At 40.3% G+C, this 15,772-nt stretch overlaps 2 protein-coding genes across 15 annotated transcripts in view; one reads left to right on the top strand and one right to left on the bottom strand.

The window, feature by feature from the left end:
• hmg20a (high mobility group 20A) overlaps nt 1–992 on the bottom strand; it is a 54,638-nt gene extending 53,646 nt beyond the window's left edge. For all 6 annotated transcript variants that reach the window (XM_072552938.1, XM_072552945.1, XM_072552944.1 and 3 more), the window contains exon 1: nt 832–992. The gene's annotated coding sequence lies outside the window, so the exon portion shown is untranslated. The remainder of the gene's footprint in view (nt 1–831) is intronic.
• Nucleotides 1–15,772, top strand: part of peak1 (pseudopodium-enriched atypical kinase 1) — a 227,468-nt gene that overhangs the window by 35,793 nt on the left and 175,903 nt on the right. For 3 of the 9 annotated variants that reach the window (XM_072552932.1, XM_072552928.1, XM_072552929.1), the window contains exon 1: nt 7,294–7,546. The exons of 2 other annotated variants lie outside the window; for them this stretch is intronic. The gene's annotated coding sequence lies outside the window, so the exon portion shown is untranslated. Of the gene's footprint in view, nt 1–7,292; nt 7,547–7,829; nt 8,039–15,772 lie in introns of those variants that run through there. 4 more of the 9 variants (XM_072552933.1, XM_072552930.1, XM_072552935.1 and 1 more) reach the window with 3 other exon arrangements.

Genomic DNA, 15,772 nt, shown 5'->3' with positions numbered 1-15,772 from the left:
TGTTGCACTTCTGTCTTACTGTTTGCTAACAAACATACAAGAAAAAAGTGTACATGCACAATCCACATGAATTTATAATCAGTTATATCTTTTATTTATTTAAAAAAATCAACTAGCCACATTTGGCTAACATACCAAACAATAATTTAATCAAAAATGCTGTCGTTTTGACTCAGCCAGTAACAAAAACATTTGGTGCAGATGCAGGCACAATGCCAGTCTACATTTAGCTACCTTCTATTTCAGTGCAGGAATCACATAATAGACAACAGTTATAATTAATGGAAATTGCAATCCAAGAGCAGGTATCCAGGATGTCCAACTGCATGCAACAGGGCATCATTTCCAGACTGCCAGAACTGTAATTTTGGGGATAGTGTGCAGTAGATAAGAATGGCAACCATCCAACTTTGCTGGGGTATAAAGTAACAAACTTGTGTGATAATATAACCAATGAGATAAACCTACATTTATGAAAATAGCACAAGTTTTTTGGGAGGGGGTGAGAAGGTTAAGTTTGACAAATGTTCACTTTCCAACCTCAAGTTTATTGCTTGATATTCCATGATTTACTTCTGCCTACCCCACACTGAGAAGAATTGCCAGGCGCACTGTACCCTATTAGCAAATCTAATTACTTCTCACCTTAACAAGACTGGGGCTGGCTTAATGTCACTGTGGTTTAGTTTTTTTTTCTCTTTAAAGCCTGTCTTGCTAGCCTCTGAAGTGAAGGGAGCTCTTTTAAAAACAAAAAGGCTAAAACATCAACTACAATTCAGCAAGCTGGACATTGCACAGTAGCCCATTCCCCCTTTGCTTCCTCACACTGACCTGGTACAGAACCGGGCTCCAACTATTGGCTGCACTCTGCTCCTTATAGGGGGGGTTCCACAAATGAACAAAATGGCGTCAATCCCTCCAGCACCGCATCACCAAGACCACGGCGGACCAACCGCCACGCGCCATGGCAACGTATGGAGGGGGGGAAGGATGGACGGGCGAGCGGAACTACTTTCAACGCTTGAAAATCCACCACCCCTTTTAAATAAAAACTTCGCCCACTTAGGTTCCAATTGATCGTTTTACATTCAGTCAGGAGAAGGAAAGTTCAAAAGGAAAGAGGTGACGGTCCCAAAGTGCCGCCGGATTCTTTTGTGTCAGCGGGTGTGTTTTCCTCTCTCGCCCCAGACCGGCTCGGTCTCCGCTAAGACTTTCGGGAGTTGTAGTTTGCTCGAAAGGCAGAGTCCAGGTTTAAAAGCTTTGGGAAAGCGTTTGGAAAACTACATGTCCAAGATACACGGCAGGGTCCGGGAGAGGAGAGTTTGGGGGCAGCGCTTGACTTTTTAATTGATTTACATGTAGATATGTGTATGAACAATATATATGGAGAAAATGTAAAATCGTGTATTAGGAAAAAGCATTTTAACCGTTTCACATCTCATATATTCAATCAGTGTTTTCTCAAATTAATTAAGGGAAAATTACTAAAGAATTTCACTACAGGCGGGACATTTTTATTACTACTCTATAATAACACCTTTTATGATGTACTTAGCGAGAGATAAACTAAAAACACATCAAGAAAACATGTCCAGTAGCTGTAGAGAAGTGTCAACATATTTTGACCTGAATGGTAATTTGAAATGGTGGCTTGGAGATTGCTATATAGCTTCAAATTTCCACTTATTATGTGTTTGAAGAAGCACAGTCACTGAGCTCATGTGAAACACTAAACTTTATTATTCAACTGTTGCTCCCATAATGAGGTTTGGTAGGAAATTCCACAACATCAACCCAGGAATGTTGACATATGGCCAACTCAGGATGGTGTGTGTCTTGGAAGGTTGCTTGCAGACGATGGTTTTCCCACGACATTACTGCTTTTGTCTTTCCCTGTGAAGTTGTTTAAGAAAAATGGAGCAGGAGAAACCCAAACAGCATGAAGTGTTTGTTTAACCCAAACTGACTTCTTTGAAAGTTGGCCTGAATTCTAACTCCCTGCTGGTTTGCCTCCATGAATTCCCCACCCAGTTTGGTTGTGTAAACTGTTCAAGCAGGGGTGACATGATAACTCAAAGTTAAAAACACACAACACCAGGTTATAGTCAAACGGGTTTATTTGGAAGCATTAGCTTTCGAAGCGCTGCTCCTTCATCAGGTGTTTTTGGAGTATAAGTTTTATTTTTGAGACCATTGGTTCTACTTGTTTTATCTGCTGAAATCAGATAGCTCAATCATGGGCTTCAAATCCAGGATTTTCTTGGTCTGTTGTGGACAGTAGGAACTTCTTTTTGCATAGCAACTTTATAATTTCTGATATGGCAATATGAAAATGTTATCTGAAATGAATAGTCTTTCCTTCAAAAAATTATTTAAAATTAATGACTATCAGAAAACTCCTGTGCTCAATAGAACTCTTTTTAACTCTGATTTCCCTTTAATTTAATCTAAATCTGTCAAGTGAATCCTCTTTTATAGTATGGCCAAAATATTTTCTCAGTGTCTAGCAATGTGCTTTCCCTTCCTGGCCACAGAAATGTCCAAATGAATGTGCACAAATTGCTCACTGTGATTCTCACCTCTTTACACTGACCTCAATTCAAAAGTAATTGATTATCTGTACAATATTTTGGGACACCCTAACATTGTCAAAAATGATATATGAAGTATTTATTTCCTTTCTTAAAGAAAAATGTAATTAAAAAATGTAAAATCAGAGGTTACAATCGACTGTCCAAATATATGCCAAATGTATCCAAAACATTAACAGTCATTTTTCTCATTTAGTTTTCAAAGTTGATAATTTTCTTTAATTAGTATCTTACATATTCTTAGGCCTGTTGCATAATCTGGATATAGTAATTACCTTTGTACAGATGCATTGATGTTTCAGTGTTGCACAAATGTGGGTACCTCCATTATAGGCCTTTGTTTTAGAATTTGCTAATCTTCACATGTTATTACCCAGAAAATGCTTTTCTTTCATTCTTATGCTGAAAACATGTTGAGACACCAGTACCAGACTTGTTTTTGGTCCTCATCCTAATCTGTGTACAATGAATCTTAGCAAGAGATTCAATGTTTAAAGAAAAAGACATGCAATTTTATGCAAATCTATACTGTAAATATTTTTATAAATCTCTCTAACTAGGTTTCTGATGAACCAAATAAAGTCATTGATTTTCTCTTTGTTACTATGATGATGGTGTATTAGCTTTGACATGGTTAACTGCATAAGTTTCTTTGACTCCTCCTTTGGATTTCTAGGGTCAACCACTTTGGAGGATAGACTCCCATATATTAATCAACGGTCACTTTTATGGGGTGTGAGAAAAGAAATTGAACATTCAAGAAAAAAATCTGTTATTTCTGATGGGTTTCCATCTTTTTTGCTTCTAAAGTATGTCACCAATTCCAGCGGGAAAGGCTGAATACAATGAAAAACATTGGCATCTGGTATCAGGTATTAATCATGCTGGAATTATACTGAAAACTGGCCCTGTGACTGATTCTCAGAACTAGGGACTGTAATACATTCAGTAAATTCAACGATACTGTCACTTTTGCACTGATATGCCATATTAAGTTATTAAGATTATTAACGAATAATAAAAAAAAGTATATTTTTTTCTTCCTGAAGACTCAAAATTGAACAGAATCATTTCTACCAAATGTAGATTCTCAATAAGTCAGGAGAAACATCTTGATCTAATTGTAGTAAGAATGTGAAACATGCTATCGCAAGGGATAGTTGAGGTAAATATTATAGATTAATTTAAAGGGAAGCTAAACAGAAACATGAGTGAGAAAGAAATAATTTATGATAACAAGACCACATGAAGCAAAATTTGAGGTTCCTGTTGAGTGTGAATACCAGTATGGACAAGCTGAGCTGAATGGATAGGGACAATTTCTATACTGTGGACTCCATGCAATTTCTCATGGGTGAGATTCACAATACTTCACTGCATTTAACACTTGGTTAGTCACGGTATGGCATTCTTCCCTCCATTATTCTCCTACTCACATGCTATCCTCTAAATGCTTCATCACCATATTGCCCCACTCAAGGTCATTCCATCCCAGTTTTCAAACAGATTCTCCCCTCCAAATGTTCTCTCATCCACATTCTACCCTTCAAATATTCCCAAATCCAGAATAACCTAAGATACTGAATAAGCAAAATATTTCAAACTGATGCCCTTCAATAGAATGGCATATTCTTTTTACCCCATCAATCCATTTGCTTGAAAACCGCTCATGGCTTGAAAGTTGATCATGTAGACATACATTTTCTCAGAGCAAAACATGAAATTTTCCACCACCATCTGCTCCCCTCACATTCTTCTCATTCTTCATTCTTCTCTTACATTTTCTCTCAACCCTCTTTCATCTTTGATGCCACATTCAAGTCAAATGTGGCCTTAATGTCAAGCGCAGTCATTGTCACCTCACTTCTCGAATTTAGCTCTTTTGTCCATTTTGGACTAAGGCTGTAATGAGTTCAGGAGCTGATTGGCCCTGGCAGAATCCAACTGAGTGTCAGTGTGCAGGCTATTGCTAAGCAAGTGCTCTGTGGTAATCAGCAGAGGGTTCCTTTGCCCATACTTGACTTGATGCTATGAGACATCATGAGTTCCACAGTCAATATGGAAAGCTTTCAGGGCAGCTCTCAACAGTATGCCATTGTGCTGCCAGTTCTGCTGAGTCTGTCCTGGTAGTGAGTTAGGATATGGCTAAGGGTGGTGATGGTGCAATTTGGGACATTGCATTTAAGTTATGATTCCATGAGTAGATTACGTCAGGCTTTATCTGTGAGATAGCTCTCCCAACTTTGACACTAGACCCCATAGGTCAGGGCAACTTTGCAGGTCTAATAAATCTGTTTTAGTTGCTGTTGTTTTGGTGCCTTAGTGAATGCCAGATGGTTCTTCCAATTTCATTCCTTTTTCCTTTGTAACACCTGATACAACTCGGTGACTTGCTAAAACAAAACAGAAATTGCTGGAAAAACTCAGCAGGTCTAGCATCAACTGTGCAGTGAAAATAGATTTACTGTTTTGAGTGCAGTGACCCTTCTTCACAGTGTCACCAGGCCATTTAAGAGGGAAGTTAAGAGTAAACCACATGGCTGTGTTAGTTTCATGTGGTGGCCAGACCAGGTGAGGTTTCCTTCCCTAAACAGCATTAATGAACCACTGACAATGGTTTTCATTGACGTTTACTTGTAGCTTTTGATTTGATTCAAATTCCAAACATTTGCTTGGTGGAATTGGAAATCAGGTCTGAATTACTTAGGTCTCTAATACTACAACAGAAATTGCTGGAAAAACTCAGAAATTATAAAGAGAAATCAGAAATTAACCTTTCGGGTCCAGTGTCCAGTTCTGTGGAAGCGTCACTGGACCTCAAGCGTTAACTCTGATTTCTCTCCACAGATGGTGCCAGACTGGCTGAGTTTTATCCAGCAATTTAGTCATAAAGTCAAAGATATGTACAGCATGGAAACAGACCCTTCAGTCCACCTTGTCAATGCTGACCAGATCTCCCAACCCAATCTAGTCTCCAATACCAGCACCCAGCCCATATCCCTCCAAACCCTTCTTATTTATATATCCATCCAGACGCCTTTTAAATGTTGCAATTATACTAGCCTCCACCACTTCTACTGGCAGCTCATTCCACACAAGTACCACCCTCTGCATGAAAACATTGCCCTTTAGGTCTCTTTTATATCTTTCCCCTCTCACCCTAAACCTATACTCTCGAGTTGTGGACTCCCCCACCCCAGGGAAAATACTTTGTCTATTTATCCTATCCATGTCCCTCATCATTTTATAAACCTCTATAAGGTCAGCCGTCAGCCTCCGACGCTCCAGGGAAATCAGCCCCAGCACAGTCAGCTTCTCCCTATAGCTCAAATCCTCCAATCCTGGCAACATCCTTGTAAATCTTTTCTGAACGTGTTGAAGTTTCACAACATCTTTCCGATAAGAAAGAGACCAGAATTGCACACAATATTCCAACAGTGGCCTAACCAATGTCCTGTACGGCTGCAACATGCCCCCTCCCCCCCCCCCTCCCAAATCCTGTACTCAATACTCTAACCAATAAAGGAAAGCATACCAAACACCGCCTTCACTAACATATCTTACCTGCAACTCTACTTTCAAGGAACTATGAACCTGCACTCCAAGGTCTTTTTGTTCAGCCACACTCCCTCGGACCTTACCATTAAGTCCTGCTAAGATTTGCTTTCCCAAAATGCAGCACCTCACATTTATCTGAATTAAACTCCATCTGCCACTTCTCAGCCCATTGGCCAACTGATCAATGTTGTAATCCGAGGTAACCTTCTTCCTTGTGCACTACATCTCCAATTTTGGTGTCATCTGCAAATTTACTAACTAAACCTCTTATGCTCACATCCAAATCATTTATATAAATAATGAAAAGTAATGGAGCAAGCATCGATCCTTGTTCCTGGATTCCAGCATCTGCAGTTCTTTTGGTTTTTCTCTGGAATACTGATCCAATACTAATACCACCAGATTGTCAACCCCCCTCAATAACTGATCATTATTCAACTCCAAATCCACCCAGCCCATTGTATCCTCCCTCAGGGGGTTCAAATGAGTTGAACTTTGTGTTTGTGATTTAGTGAGACCCAATGGCGTGGGTTCAATTCTCTGTACCAGTTAAGGTTACCAGTGAAGTGCTCTCTTTTTAGCCTTTTCCTAGCCTGAGGCATGGTGATCCTCAGGTTAAACCACCTCCAGTCATCTCTCACTAATGAGGGAGCAACCCCATGGTCTGGTAAAACTTGACCTTAATGTGTCCCTCAACACCCACCCAATAACAGTTCAGAACGTCGGGCTCGAGACGCTTGATTTGAATTTTTGCCACATCGCGCGTGGCAGTTTTACGAGGGGGGGGGCGGAGCTGAGGGTCGGAGGGAAGAGAATTGCATTGAAGGGGCGGGGCTGACACCGAAGGGCGGGATAGTGGGTCAAATGGGGGCGGGGCTGTTAATGCAAGGGCGGGACCGCGGCACGTCAGGAGTCAGCAGTGGAAGGGCGGCACTGCAACGCGAAGGGGGCGGGACTGGCAGCGAGGAGGCGGGGTTTCGCGAGGATAGGGCCGGGACTGGCAGCGAGGAGGCGGTGACCTGTGTCGTGAGGGGCGGGACTGCCTAGGTTGGAGCGGGGTCTGGGGGTGGGGGAGAAGGAGAGGCGAGGCTAAAGGGGGGGGAAAAAACCCGACCCGCGCGCTTTGTGGACTTGGTGACGTGCACGCTCCTTTGCGGCGCCGTGTCCGTGACAACGTCCGCGCCTCTGAATGCACGCTGCCGGGTAGCGCGCGTGCGCGCGCCAGTGTTTTCAGTCGGAGAGTGTTGAGCGGCTGGTGGGCAGCTCAGAAAACATAGAGGGGGAGAAAAAAAAAGGGAGAGAAGTGCCATGTAGAGATTAAAACAGATCAAAACCATTAAAAAAAAATCAACCTTGTCCCAGTCCCCTCCTTAATCAGCCGTCATCCCTGTGCTCAGGTAAGGCTGGAATCTGTTATCTCCTTAAACCCGCTGGTGATAGTGACAGTCTTTTATGTTTTTAAGAAGAAATTACTTTGGAAGTTGTTCAGCCAAGCCTGTGTGAGAGGGGGAATCCTGTCGGCGGGAGAAGCTGCAAATCAGGGAGTCGGCCCCCTCAGTCCTTAACCCAGCGGCCGGCAATGTGGCACACTCCCATACTGGCACCCTTTATATATATGTGTGTGTGTGTATGAAGATATCATTGGAAATGGATATTTTCTTTCCCAGACGTTTTAAGGGAAGTCTGCTGGCGCCTTTGATTTCGGATTGCAAAGTTAAAGACCGTTCCTGGAACTCTGGCAAACTTTTTTTTTAAACTCTGAAAAGGCAATCTGTTGTTTGTACTGTCAAACAACACCCCCCTCCTTGATATAACCAGAGGATATTCTTGGATTTACTGTTCTTTTTGATGTGTATGATCAGTTAAGAAGCGGTCATCTTTGCTTTCAGGTACTGATTAGGGACTCGTATCCAACTAAGTGAAGTTGAAGTTTTAAAAAAGTCTATTCAAAAATATATATTTATTTTGTTTTGAGACTTTAAAATATGAATTGATTGTTTTATTTTCTCGAATATCGTCGGGACAGAGTTCAGTTCCTTGACTATGTTGTTGCTCTCAGGCTGCTACAGCTTCAAATAGTTTTGGGAATAAGATTGTATACAGCAAATGTCTTATTTTCTTGTGGAGGCACGACATTATAAGTTCTATTTACGTTCATAACGTTATATTCCAATATTTTGAAAACTGCAAGTAACATTTAGGTTTCGTTAGAGCTTAGATGCCCGTTTTTGGGCAAAAATCGGATAGTCTATACTTCTCTATTGTCAAGTTTAATATTATTTTCATTCTTTGTTTTTGTGTTGCGTGGTTTGAGCTCGATCTAGCACATTGACTGGAATATTGGAAGTGCGGCATTAAATCATTTACTTCGCAACAAGAGGGTGTTTAAAACGTGATAATTTAGAATTTACAGTGGTTGCTCTTTGCAATCGAATCTGAGACAAAATTATGCTTAAATCGAATTAACATCTGAAAAATAGATCTGGACTGTGTCGGAATAACTGAAAACAGGAATTATATCACCGGTTTCTATAACAATAATTTAAACCAAATCAGTTTTTAAAGGCATACCAGATTTGACACTTACATCGGTGATAATTAGTTACCATAGACCCGTTATGTGCAGGCATGTACCACATAGTTGATGAGTTGTGGAATTAAATATATATTGAGTGGTTGGATGGAGTAATTAAGGTCAGTTCCACAAGTGGGATACGAAATCAATCTATTGCTATGTATTATGTATTTTAAAATCAACAAGAAAAATGACGTTTTAAAAAAAATGTGGACTGCATTTTGATTTCCATTGCGTTTTGCCTCACCTTGGCAATGCTGCTTCAAATGCAATGTGAAGTTTGTGGAAATGAACATTGGACTTGGCTTCAATGTATTAAATTCAAATTAATTTATATTTATAGTCAAAATAGAGTCATAGTCATAGAGATGTACAGCATGGAAACAGACCCTTTGGTTCAACTCGTCCATGCCGACCAGATATCCCAACCCAATCTAGTCCTGCCTGCCAGCACCCGGCCCATATCACTCCAAACCCTCCTATTCATATACCCATCCAAATGCCTCTTAAATGTTGCAATTGTACCAGCCTCCACCACATCCTCTGGCGGCTAATTCCACACACATACCACCTTCTGCGTGAAAAGGTTGCCCCTTAGGTCTCTTTTATATCTTTCCAATCTCACCCTAAACCTATGCCCTCTAGTTCTGGACTCCCCGACCCCAGGGAAAGACTTTGTCTATTTATCCTATCTATGCCCCTCATAATTTTGTAAACCTCTATAACGTCACCTCTTCTAGTGTTTCTTGCATTCCACCTAATAGTGATTGGTAGATATTAGGCAACTTGTGTTTTGCTCTGAGAAAATGTGTACCGACATGATTAACTTTCAAGCCACAAGCAGCTGTCAAGCAAATAATTGATGGGGTGAAAAGAATATGTCCTTCCATCGAAGAATGTTATCTGAATTACTCTCCTTATTTCATATGTTTAAGTAATTGATGGTCTTATTTAGTGTGAAATTAAAAGTTCATTCATTTAATTTTTAAAAAATGTAAGTAAATGTTATTCAGATGGGAAGTTCTTTCTCTTTCACTGTGGTGCTCATGGGTGGCACAGTGGCTAATGGTTAGCACTGCTGCAGCACAGCACCAGGGACCCAGGTTTGATTCTAGTATTGGGCAATTGTCTGTGTGCAGTTTGTCCATTCTGTCCATGTATGCTTGGGTTTCTGCTCGGTGCTCTAGTTTCCTTCCACAGTCCAAATGTGTGTAGGTTAAATGGATTTGGTCATGTTAAATTGTCCCATAGTGTCCAGCAATGTGCAGGCTTGGTGGGTTAGCCATGGTAAAAGCGAAGATATAGGGATAGAGTTGGTGGGTGGGTCTGGATTGGATGCTTGTTGGAGGGCTGGTACAGAATGATCGGCTGAATGGCCTCTACTTGCACCTTAGGCATTCTGTGATTAATAGTTTGTTACCCTGGGACTGAAGTTTACTGTTGCACTTTATTCTGTAGCCCCTTAGGTTTCCTCCCACATTCCAAAGATGTGCAGGTTAGGTGAACTGGTCATGGTAAAATTGCCCATAGTGTTAGGTGCATTAGCCAGGGGTAAATATAGCGCAGGGGGATGGATCTTGGATGGATTACTCCTCGGAGGGTCGGTGTGGACTTGTTGGGCTGAAGGGCCTGTTTCCACATTGTAGGGAATCTAATCTAATCTAATCTTAATTCAATGAGATCATGAATGATCTGAACTTAATTGCATATACTCATCTTTGTCCCGTGTCCTTGAGATTTTTTTGTTAAGCAAAGTTGTTATCAATGTCAGTTTTCAAAAAAAAGGTTAAATGGGACTGGTGTGGCACAGTGATAATGTCACGGACTAGTAATTAAAAACCCCAGAGTAAAGTTCTGGGGCCATGGGTTTGAATTCACCAAAAACAACCTAGTCTAATAATCTTTATAACCACTGACAATTGTTGCAAAAGCCCAGCTGGTTCACTAATATCCTTTTAGAATTAGAATTAGAATCCCTACAGTGTGGAAACAGGCACTTCGGTCCAACAAGTCCACAATGACCCTCCAAAGAGTAACCCACCCTACTGTTCTCACCTGGTCTGACCTGCATGTGACCTCAGACCCCACTGGGCAATTAGGAACGGATATTAAATGCTGGTCTGGCCAGTGATGACCATATCCAATTAATTTAAAAATAAGTTGTTTGACATTTGTAGGAGAGTTCTAAACTTTGAATGCAGAAGTGTTCCCGAATTTCACTTCTGACAGTTGTGGTTTGTGTTTTAGACACTGTCTCTCCACCTCCCATCCCCTTCCCCAGTCCTAGATGTCTCAATCAGCAGAAATCGTTTCTATCTAACTTATCTGCTTTCTATAGTTGTGGGTATGTTTGCTGAGCTGGGAAGTTGATTTGCAGATGTTTCATCCCCTGTCTAGGTGACACCTTCAGTGTTTTGGAGCCTCCTGTGAAGCGCTGCTGTACTGTATCTTCTGGAATTTATTTGGTTCCATTCCTGCTGCTTCTGGTTGCCGATTCTGGTTATCCATTGTAGTGGCTGGAATATTGGATTGAGGTCTGTGTGTTTGTTGATGCAGTCCATGGATGAATGCCATGCTTTTAGAAATTTTCTGGCTGTGCTCTAGTTTGTCCAATGAAGACTATTATCTGTTTTCCCTTAAATATCTTTAAAATACGAAATTGCCCCATAAATTTTGAAATTCCAGAGAATACAACTATAGTTTGTCTAATGGCTCCTCAAATTTTAACCCTTGGAGTTCAGGCATTGTTTTGATAAATCTGTGCTGTACTCCCACCAATACCAACCTGTTCTTCATGAGTGGTGTTGCACAGAACTGTTCACCGTACTCCAGATATTGTCTAATCAATGCTTGTGTTCTGTATGTACAAAGGCCAGCATTTCATTAGACATTTTGATTGTTTCCTGTACTTGTTCATGATATTTTAATGATCTATGTACTGGGACCTCCAAGACTCCAGATATTCAATGTTTCCAGCTTTTCAGTCTTTAGAAAGTATCCTGTTCTATGTTTCTAGGTCCAAAATAGGTGATCTCACTTTCGTTACCTTGAAATCCATTTACCGCAGTTTTGCCAGTTCACTAAATCTAATAAAATCTCCGTCCATGCTTCCAGCTGCATTGTTTACTAAGTCACCTACTTTTGTGCAATTGGGAAACTTGGATATGTGGTATTTGCATACCTCTTTGTCTAAGTTGTTTGTTAAATATAGCTAATAGTTGAGGTTGCATCACAGATCCTCGCAGGACACCACTAGTCACAATTTGCCAATGAGTGTGCGGGTCTCATTTGTCATTCTGTTGCCGTTCAGCCAAGTTCCTAACCACTTCAATAATTTACTTTTGATTTTATGATCGTGGCTTTTAGCTAACAGTTTCTTATGAAATGCTTTAACAGTTGCCTTCTGGGTGTTTACATAGATAACATGCATATTCATTCCCCTGCACAGTGCTTTATTATTACACCTCTTCCAAAAAGTTCAATCAAGTTCATCAGGTACAACCTGTCCTTCACAAATCACTTAAGCTCAATTACAAATTTATTGTATTCCAATTCTGCATCTATGACTCTATTGGATTTATTGGGAGAGAGTGAAGACTGCAGATGCTGGAGGTCAGAGTCGAGAGTGTGGTGCTGGAAAAGCACAGCAGGTCAGGCAGCATCTGAACAGGAGAATCGACATTTTGGGCATATGCCCTGCATGAAGGGCTTATGCCTGAAACGACAATTCTCCTGCTCCACAGATGCTGCCTGACCTGCGCTTCTACGGCACCAAACTCTCGACCCTATTGGATTTACTGCCCAAACTTCAGATTAGATGCTCTCGCAGCTTGCGCATAAACACTTTCAGTTAAATCTTGCTGTCACTGCTTGTGAAATCACATAAACCTAGGCTTGTTGCCCATTGTTATATATCACAATAGCTTGTCTGTGAAAGAACAAGTTAAAATGGGAGCAAGCCTTTGTTGTGTTATAAATTGTAATTCTGTGAAGTTAGTTTTGTAGCAGTCGTATGCTTTAGGGTTCAGGCAACAATGATAAGAATACTTGTACACATTGTGTTTCATTCTGCATACACTGTAGCCCAATGTAATTAATCAGCAGTAAAAGTACTAGCCACAGATTGATTTCATCCCTTCACTGGCTCTAGGATGTTGAGACAAGCTGTGGTTCCCCATGCCATGTGTTATCCATTGAACTACTGCAGAACTATTCAGCAAACTTCAAAACTTATTGCATATTTTTAGATAGCTATTATCATATAATATCTGAATTAAGCTAACACTTTTGCTAGCTATCAATTTAATATGCTTGACATGATTTTATGCTTGTAAATGTTATACCAATTGTTGATTTACATTACGTACAGTGTGTCTTGAGGGCTTTTGGCACTAACTGTACAGCAGTTTGCAATAAGAATACTTTGTAAATTTCAATTACGGACATAATTTTCAGTGTAGTCTGTCTTCTGAAAAGTACATTATTTGGCTGATTGTAAAATCAGATTGTCTTTGCACATGTTTTGTGTAGCGTTATTTGTTTCAATATGAATACTTTTGCTTTGGGAATTTGCTATTTTATTATATTGTGTGTGTTGCTGCAAGACCAGCATTTGTTGCACATTGTTAATTGCTCTTGAGAATCGTAGAATCCTTACAGTGTGGAAGTGGGCCATTTGGTCCATCGAGTCCACACCAACTTTCCAAAGAGTATCCCCTCCAGACCTATCCCCCGACCCTGTTCCTATATTTCCTATAATTAATCCACCCAGCGTGCACATCCCTGGATACTATAGGCAATTTGGCATCGCCAATCCACCTAACTTGCACATCGTTAGACCGTGGGAGGAAACTGGAAGAACTAGAGAAAGCCCATGTAGAAATGGGGAAAATGTGCAACCTCCACACATATAGTCACCTGAGCTGGAATTGAACCTGGGTCCCTGGTGCTGTGAGGCAGAAGTGCTAACCACTGAGCCATCATGCCACCACCTTGAATTGCTGCAGTCAATGTAATGTACTGTTTGGGAGTTCCAGGATTTTTTTCAATGGAATGGTAAATGAATGGCGACACCATTCCAAGTCAAGATGGTGCTGTAACTAACTCAAATGGCATCAATATTACTGAATTAATTTGTTACAATGATTAGATTATATCATCGTGAATAACCTAAAGGTGAAGGTAGCCCAGGTTCAAGATCTTTTGTATAGCTGTTGGGAAGTGGAATGAGTTGTTCCTTTCTGAAAGGAGGAGAAAATTTAACATATGTTCCATAAGTGAATAGCGTGGCTGAAGCTTTGGACTATCCTTCATAAATGTAGTTGACATCTCATTGTACCTGACTTACTCAAGTTCTCAAAATGATAACAAATTTCAGCAATACATCTCTGATACTTAACATGTTACTTGCTCATTTGTTATGTTAAGAATTGTAAAATAAAAATCACTTATTGACCAACAGCCACTACACATTCTGAAGTATAAAATCATGAGGGGCAGGGATTAGGTGAATAGCCAAGGTGTTTTCCCTGGGGTGGGGGAGTCCAAAAGTGGAGGGCATAGGTTTAAGGTGAGAAAGGATAGATTTAAAAGGGACCTGAGGGGCAACCTTCTTAGACTAGGGGTGGTGTGTGTATGGAATGAGCTGCCAGAGGAAGTGGTGGAGGCTGGTACAATTACAGCATTCAAAAGGCATCTGGATGAGTATATGAATAGGAAGGGTTTAGATGGATATAGGCCAAATGCTGGCAAATGGAACTAGATTAATTTAGGATAGCTGGTTGACATGGATGAGTTGGACTGAAAGGTCTGTTTCCATGCTATGATTCTAAAGGAACGTGCCATTTAAACCAAATCCAATCTGTTGGATAGCTTTTCCCTAGGCTGTGCATTTTCTCATAAAGGGATGTTCAAGACCTAACGATGTCCCTGCTAATACACAAATGTTTTTGTAGACCACTGTTGACATTAGTAAACAAATTGCATGTAGCAAACCCAAAACTACAATACTACCGTAGGTCTAATGATGAAGTAGAAATGCATATTTATTTCATTCATGTCTGCCATGATATTGGACTGCCATCCTAGCAACTTCCATGTTGATGGAGCTTTAAATTAACAAATCTTCCAAGACTTTTCTCAGCATGAATAGATAGGTAAATGTTGACAATCAGCCAGACAAGCAATGGGACATGCCCAATCCTTGCCAAAAGAAGTAATTTTTATGTAACATCTTAAGAGAAGAGAGACGTAGCAAAGCAAAAACATTTGAGGAGGAAATTCCAGAGCTTAAGGCTGAGATGGCTTAAGGTCCATCTGCCAATGAAAGTGGGGATGCATAAGGAACTGAAGTTGAGGAATGTAAGTGTAGGATGTTACAATGCTGAAAATCATTCCATAAATCAAAAATTTTTTTAAAAAATAAGACTATCTATAAATTACTTTAATTCATTCAGCCTATTTAATATGTACAAACCGTTGCATTCTGTTGCATGGGACTTGATGCATTTGCCTTTCAGAACAGTGCAAGACTGCTTTGTACTTATTAGATGTGCAGCCAGCTGATAATTCTATTTCTGCAATTTAGTAATTAATATTGAATCCTTATGCCTTGATTTACTTCCTTATACTGGATAGACTAAAAGTGCTTAATTTTGCGACAGTGACCAACAGAAGTAGTTTTAAGGATAACAGAGTATATCTGTTTCAGATGTTGTTAACTGCTGAAGCAATTAATCTTCCTTTCAGATTAAGTCAATAGCATTTCCTATTAAATTAGTGCACATTTGAGGGCAGAGACATCATTGTAACTAATGTTAATTGTGCTTTGTTCACTTCAATATCTTCTGACTGTTGGATTGGCTGGAATGTTGCAGCAGATAATTACACTGTACAGCTAACCACAAGCATACCCTAAAGGCAGACCCATACTTTCCATTCAGTGAAAGATTTTAACAGTACGTTAAAAAGTAGAGTTACCTTGTGGAGTAATCAAATTATGCTTGCAGTCTGGATTTTTGTACTCAACATAAATGGTTCATCTTCCACG

Source organism: Chiloscyllium punctatum, chromosome 33, assembly GCF_047496795.1.
Source record: "Chiloscyllium punctatum isolate Juve2018m chromosome 33, sChiPun1.3, whole genome shotgun sequence".
Lineage (NCBI taxonomy): Eukaryota > Metazoa > Chordata > Chondrichthyes > Orectolobiformes > Hemiscylliidae > Chiloscyllium > Chiloscyllium punctatum.
The sequence above is the reverse complement of the archived record's forward strand: the minus strand, read 5'-3'. Positions and strand labels throughout refer to the sequence as shown.